This window comes from Lepus europaeus, chromosome 9, assembly GCF_033115175.1.
Source record: "Lepus europaeus isolate LE1 chromosome 9, mLepTim1.pri, whole genome shotgun sequence".
Classification (NCBI taxonomy): Eukaryota; Metazoa; Chordata; class Mammalia; order Lagomorpha; family Leporidae; genus Lepus; species Lepus europaeus.
The window spans coordinates 90,306,158-90,314,045 of record NC_084835.1 but is presented as its reverse complement, the minus strand read 5'-3'; the positions used below and the strand labels follow the sequence as shown (position 1 = coordinate 90,314,045).

At 37.3% G+C, this 7,888-nt stretch overlaps 1 pseudogene; it reads left to right on the top strand.

The window, feature by feature from the left end:
• Nucleotides 1–232: 232 nt before the first annotated feature.
• Nucleotides 233–6,444, top strand: LOC133766356 (ATP synthase-coupling factor 6, mitochondrial-like; annotated as a pseudogene).
• The last annotated feature ends 1,444 nt before the right edge of the window (nt 6,445–7,888 follow it).

Below are 7,888 nucleotides of genomic sequence, written 5' to 3'. Positions count from 1 at the left end.
AGAAATAAATTGAATCAAAGAAATCAAAGATTCTACAATGAAGACTATAAAACACTGATGACACTGATGACAATGGCAAAGGAAAAGATGGCAGAGGAAAAGTGGTGGAGGCTTCACCAGAGGACCTGGGAGTACTTACCCTCTACTTCTCCTGTTTGGCTTCTGTCTCACCTAGAGCCACCAGGTCACAGTCTGTCTGTGAGATACTTCCTGTGCATAACAAAAACTCATCATGTTCCTTCAGAAGCTCTTCAGATTCTCCTGCGTCATCCTATCAGCAGTCTCAGTCCATCTGTGGAAGACTAGCATTTAATAAGGAGATTGATCCTGAACAGAAACTCTTCATGGACAATATTAGAGAACACAGATCTAAGCAACAGGCATCAGGAGGACCTGTTGATGCAGGCTAAGTATGCCAGCAAGATCTGGATGGGACCTTTTAAAGCTGAAGCAAATGCTTGATAAACCAGACATGAATATGTTCCCTACCTTTGAATTTGAAGATCCCAAGTTTGAAACCATAGAAAAACCCAGTCCTGAAGAAACAATGGAAAATCAAACTGGTAATTTGTCATGTTTTGCTGTATAGTTAATCAGAAGTATCATAATAAACAAAAAAATTCATGATTTAAGAAAAAACACTGATGAAGGAAATTGAACCAGACAAACGGAAAAATAGAAAGATATGCCATGTTCATGGATTGAAAGAGTTAGTATTGCTAAAATATCCCTTCAATATAAAATATAAAATAATCTAGAGATTCAATACAATCTATATAAAAATGCAAATGACATTCTTCACAAAGTAGAAAATGTCTGAATAAATGGGGAACCACAATAGATTTAATAGCCAAAATAATTCTGAACAAAAAAGGATAAAGCTGTAGTCATCACAATACCTGACTTCAAAATATGCTACAAAGCTATAGAACCAAAAAGTATGGTGCTGACATTAAAAAAAGAGTTGATCTCATAAAAGTAAATAGTAGAGTTGAATTAAGAGCTAGGAAGTTTAGTGGCTTGGTGGTGGTGGTGGTGATGGGATAGATAGGGAGAAGTTTGTTAAAAGGTACAAAGTTATAGTTAGATAGGAGGAATAATTTTTACTGGTTTAAAGTACAGTACAGTGAGTATAGTTAACAATAATTTATTGTATATTTCAAAATAACTAACATATTTTGAAAATTCCCAATACAAAGAAATAAAGAATGTTTGAGATGAGAGATGCTATTTACACTGATTTAATCATGACACATTTTAGATACGTATTGACATATAATACTGTACCGTATAAATGTGCATTAAAATAAATTTAAAAAATGAAAAACATTCATTTGCTTTGACCATAAGCCCTAGTAATTCCTTCATACTTTTGAAGTCTTGAATTTTGGCTTCTAGAAATTTAACTTGCTCATGAAAACACATCTCAGATGCTCAGCTTCAAACTTGCTCAGGGTTGTATTCACTTTGAGGAAATGCGGGGGACAAGTAGTAGAAGGACTCAGCATCCTAAGTTCAGGATTTTTTTTTTTTTTTACTGTTGTTGTTTCTAACAGCCTGTGTCTGCTTTCAAGGCATTTTCTGCTTAGATTATGTAAAAACGTGCCTTTGTGCAAATAAATTTAATCTCTTCCTTAGCCTCTTGCCTCTGACAACTTGAAGTAAATACTTTCACTAAATGCTGTGCCCTGAATGCCTGGTAAACTATGTTATCTCAGCCTAAAAGGAGGAGAGGGAGCCAGAAATTGCATTTATTGAACAAATCCCTCTTCTTCTCCAGTACTACGTCCCCAAATCCCGCAAACAGAATTTTCTTGGAAATTTATGGGTGGTGTTTGAAGGGGTGCTAAAGACAACATATAACTCATCTGACACTCCACTAAATATTGAGAACTACAAAAACTGTTGCAGGAATCCACAAAGCAAACCATGTATTTAAGATGTCTGTTTTACCCCTAGTTGATACTAGCTCATTTGCTGCAAGTGAAGTTGTGCTCTTTTGTTAAGGAAATGTTAAAAATGATTTTGAGGCTTCCTTTCTTCATTACAGTACAGGAGAGAGAAGAAAGCATCATTAAACTGAATTTTAAAAAGTCACTAATGAAGGAAAACAGAGATAAGATAAATGTGAGATAATATAGGAATTTCAAAGTATGTGGTACACATACACACACATAATGAAGTACTATTCAGTCATAAAAAGAATAATATTCTGTCATTTGTGACAACATGGATGGAAATAGATGTCCTTTTGTTAAATGAAATAAGCCAGGCTCAGATAGACAATTACTGCATGATCTTACTTATAAATGAAATGTAAAAAAGTTGACATCATAGAACTTGAGAGTAGATTGGTGATTACCAGAGGCTGTGAGAAGTAGGAGGAAGAGTGAGATGAGGAATGTATGGTTAATAGGTACTAGGTTATAGTTAGATAGGAAAAAGAAGTTCTGGTATCTTATTAAACAGTTAAGGGGCTTATAGGTAATGATAATGTACTATATGTATATTTTAAATGTTATAAAAAAGAACTTTTAATATTCTTATAAATGTTTAGGGAGATGGATATACCTACTCTGATTTAAATATTATACAATATATGCACACATCAAAACATGAATATGTACAATTGTTACGGATCAGTTAAAAACAACAACAATAAATTGCTTTGGGTGGAAGAGAAAGAAGATGAATACACATATGCAAAATATAATTGCCAAAGACTCTGCTGAGAATTATTAGGGCAGGTTTATGGATCAAAGGACATAATTTGTTCTTAAGATAATTTAATAGGAATAGAAGAGAAAAAACTTTTTAGCTTCAAAATGTCTGCAACTGGAAAAATCGATGAAGATGGAGTGGCAGATCTGGTGTGGAACACTTGCACTAAAATAAAGGAACTAAGGACAGAATCAGTAGCATAAGCAGGAATATGCTGCAAAATTCATGCAGGTGGAAGAAGTAGACAGTGCTCTTCAATTACAGATCACAGAATGTCTGTTACAGGGATTGTGAGGCATATACAAGTATATATGGAAGAATTCATTTTGTTGAAGGTAGAAACTTCATACTCAACATGTTAACCATTTAATTTTTGTTAGGGGGTAGGTGCTGTGGCATGGCAGGTAGGGCCCCAGCTTGCAGTGCCAACATCCCATATGGGTGCCAATTGGAGTACTGGCTGCTCCACTTCTGATTCAGCTCTCTGCTATGGCCTGGGAAAGCAGTAGATGTGGGAGATGCAGAAGGAGCTCCTGGCTCCTGGCTTCAGATCGGTGCAGCTCCAGCCATTGCGGCCAGTTGGGGAGTGAACCAGCAGATGGAAGACCTTTCTCTCTCTCTCTCTCTCTGCCTCTCCTTCTGTGTAACTCTGACTTTCAAAGAAATCAATACATCTTAAAAAATAATGTCCTTTAAAATAATTTAATTAAATGCTAAAGGAAATTGATGTTCTGGAGTATTTTTTAAATAAAATTATAAGAACCTTGACACAAAGTTATCATTATATCCTGGAACTAATAGTAAAGAAGAAGAAAAGATCATACTTACCTACAAGTGTTCCATGTGCTGGACAAAGAAAGGTGAAGATGTATCACAGTCTCTTAGAGGATATTGTAAATCTTACATGCATGCCTCACACTTATCTGAAAATGTATCTGAAGCTCCAGGGTGCCCAAAAGCAGGAGCAGAGCCTTGGATGAAGGGTCATTCTCTCTTAAAGATTCCGCAAGCCAGATCTTTCTGTCTCTGAATGGATAAGGAAGCTCTTGCTCAGAGAGACCCAAATTTAGATTCTCTGTACAAATAAACGAAACAGTAATGTCAGCAAAAGGTCTTAGGAAACTCCCAGTGGGAGTACAAAGTTGGGATGACCCGCCTTTGACCTGTAAATATCCCTAGGCTTTGTGTGTTAGCAATTCAGTAGGAGAAAGAAGCCTCAAGACTAAATTATTGGATTCTTTGCTTTGTAGGCCTGTTATAGTTCTAACCAGTCCTCTCTATTTGGCTATATCTGTAACATTTTTGGAGGCCGTTTATGCCAGTTACAGTTAGAAAGGAAATGTGTTGCTGTAGTAAGGGAGCTAATTTTGATAAAGTGTTGGTTAACTAGGTTTCCTTCCTCCCTTCCTTCCTTCCTTCCTTCCTTCCTTCCTTCCTTCCTTCCTTCCTTCCTTCCTTCCTTCTTTCTTCTCTTTCTTTCTCTCTCCCTCCCCTCCCCTCCCCTCCCCTCCCCTCCCCTCCCCTCCCCTTCCCTTCCCTCCCCTTCCCTTCCCTTCCCTTTCCTTCCCCTCCCAGATTTATTTGAAAGGCATAGTTACAAAGAAACAAGGAGAGAGACAAAGTTCATCCATTCACTGGTTCACTTCCTAAATGGTGGTAATGGCCAGACCTGGGCCTAGCCAAAGCCAGGAACCTGGAACTTCATCACCATCTCCCATGTGATACACCAGCAACCCATATGGTTCAAGTCCCAGCTGCTCTGTTTCTGATCCAGCTCCTTGTTAGTGCACCTGGGAAAGCAGTGGAAGATGGCCCAGGTACTTGGATGGACTTCCTGCCTTCTGTGTGGTCCACATCTGACTGCTGCAACCATGTGGGGAGTGTCCTGCAGATGGAAGAGCTCTCTCTTGGTCTCTCTCTCTCTTTGCCACTTTTCCTTTCAAATAAATAAAGCCTGGTTTTTTTAAAGAAAGAAAGAAAGTAGGAATGTGTGACTAAGAACAAATGCTAAAAAACAGTGAAATTACTTAAAAACAACAACAAGGGGCCAGCACTGTGGTGCAGTGGGTTAACGCCCTGGCCTGAAGCGCCAGCATCTCATATGGGCGCAGGTTTGAGACCCAGCTGCTCCATTTCCTGTCCAGCTCTCTGCTTTGGCCTGGGGAAGCAGTAGAAGATGGCCTAAGTCCTTGGGCCCCTGCACCTGTGTGGGAGACCCGGAGGAAGCTCCTGGCTTCTGACTTCGGATCAGCGCAGCTCCAGCCATTGTGGCCAATTGGGGAGTGAGCCATAGGATGGAAGACCTCGCTCTCTGTCTCTCTCTCTCTCTCTCTCTCTCTCTCTCTCTCTCACCTCTCCTCTCTCTGTGTAACTTACTTTCAAGTGAAAATAAATAAATATTTAAAAAAAAAACAACAACAACAAAAAAGGAATTTTGGGAGAGTTAAATCCCAGACTCAGCTGGGTACACACATACTATTTTTTGAATAGCAATATTAAGTATTTTAATGCTAAATACAAATCAAGGATAAAGAAAGGACTGGTATAACATTTTCTGACAAAAATAAAAAAAATAGCAGATGGCAAAGAAATGAACTTTTTCTGTTTCTCTTTTATTTCCACATTTTCTGACCAACAGAGTGGATCTTCACCTTTCAGACAGAGGCCTTCATTGTAGTGATGGGGCCACTGTCCTTATATTTTTGTGATTAACATGTTTACATTTTGTGACTCTACCACCTTTTTTAGCAGCAGAAATATATAGAAGTATTATATTTTCAAGTATTCAGTATCTTTAATGTACAACTTTGCAGACCTTTTATTAATCAAGGTCAGTAAGTTGATGTAGCTGAAGGTCATTAACACTGTAATGACTTGAGTTTTGCTTTGACCTTTATGAATATGCATCACACTCAGTTTGGGCTTAATTTTTCTTTCTTTCCAATTTTACATTTAAGAACTAAAACCCTAGGAAAAAACTGAGTTCCTTATTTTAGTCTGAATGTGATCTGAAAGTAGTTAACCTTGGAAAGAAGGTAGAAATGAAGATAAACTCTCCTTCTGGCCTCCTGATGCTTCCGTGTGAATTGATGGATCCCTCAAGGATGAATGCGACACCATGACAAGTGTGGAGGGAAAAGTTATGCTGAGGCTGACATTCACAGGGTGTATTAATTATAAGTATCCATCTCCCTAGTGATCATGTGCTTTTTTTCCCCAGGAAGCAAACCGACCAAGAATTTTACTTTTGATGGAAATGAAGAATGTTTGGAGTTCTTGTTAAGTTTCAATACCTTTAAGTTAAATTCATTTGCACACTAACTTTAGAGATCTGCAGAGCTCTAACTTATGTATAAAAGGGGTGTGAGGGTATGTACATTTTCTTTTTCTCATAGAACAGCACAGAACTTGGAGTGAACCCAAAATTCAATTAATTGGAATGGGAAAGAGTTAGACTTTATTTGGTAGCTGTAGGGGACAGAGTTTTTTTAAGGATATAATCAAGGTTTTTTTCTTTCTATTAAGAAACTGGAGGAGTGTTCTTTTGTTTAAATCTTAGATGCTGAATGTATTCCTAATTGTCATGCCAAAAAGAGAAAGGAGTTTTGGCTGGAAGTGATTGCTATCAATTCAGTAAGGAGAAGTTCAGGAAGAGATGGTGAGTTTATGAACATTACCCAAACAGCAGATGATCCTCCTGCAGATTCTGAAATTATGATCTGATACCTCTTTTTTTTTTTTTAAGATTCATTTAGTTTTTTGAACAGTAGAGAAAGAGAGAGAGGAGAGAGAGAGAGAGAGAGAGAGAGAGAGAAAGAGAAAGAGTGAGAGAGAGAGATCTTCTACCTGCCGGTTCAAACTTTAAATTGCTGCAGCCAAAGCTGAGTCAGGTTGAAGCCAGGGGCCTGAAACTCTATCCAGGTCTCCCACATGGCTGGCAGGGGCCCAAGAACTTGGATCATCAACTTCTGCCTTCCCAGATACATTAGTAGGGAGGTGGATTGGAAGTGGAGTGGGGACTGGAACCAGCACTCTGATATAGGATGCTAGCGTTGCAAGTACCAAGTTAACCCATTTTGCCACAATGCCAGTCCCAGGTTAGCTAATTCTAAAGAGAAAAAACTATTTTTGAGAAAAACACTCAGTTTGGCTGACAGTCATGTTTTGGATAAAGATATAAAAAGAAAATGGTATGTTCATAATGAACATATGATGGCATGTTCATGAGGAAGTTCTATGGCAACATACTATATATATATATATATGTATATTTATATAATCTCAGACCATTTGGTGATATGCAGACATGGCTTAAATGACTTGTCTGGCTAATTCAGTTCAAAATCAAGACATTTTTTCAGTTTTTTTTTTTTTTGTGTGTGTGTGTGTGTGTGAGTTCAGTGCAGCCAATATTTTACTTGTAACACACATTTTAGTTCTCCTAATTTCTATATACCATGGAGGCATTGAAATTATGTCATTTTGTTAAATTGATCCTTTATTCACTGCGTCGACTTTTGTTCCTGCTCTTGTGGCTCTTATTGTTATTTGTTTATTTTTCTCCAAGTAACTTCACAAGAACAAAAGAGCTGACATTTCTTAATTTGGACATGAACTTTTTTTTTTCCTATCTGTAAGTTCTTTATAGTCTTTTACCACTTTTAATGAAAGCAGTTATCTCAAGTGAGCAAACATATACAAAAATGTTGAAAGGTATGCCAACAAGATATTTCTATCCTTTTTAACCAAAGACTTTTCAGGTATATTTTATTTATTAGGCCAAATGTACAAAACTGTATGGATTTTCATGAAGCAGTAAATCACCATTTTAAATTATGGTGTCCTTCTCCATAATCTTATCTAACCGTCCATCATTTACTCATAGTACTTAATTTTGCTTTCCTTTCAATATGAACTTTATAATATTCAAAAGCTTGGGAGCTATTTTCTTTTAGTCAAATGTTTTCCTACTGGAAAATGTCACCATGTAGATAAGTCACAATAAGATCAACTCATGAATATTCACAGGACATATTTTGAGTACTGTATTACCCACTTAATGCTCTTTAACTGGCTAGATCACCCATATTCCTGATTACTTTCCCCCATTAAATCCTTAATTGCTATTTAAACCAGGCAATTTTTCATAGTAATTCTTGCCCGGTCT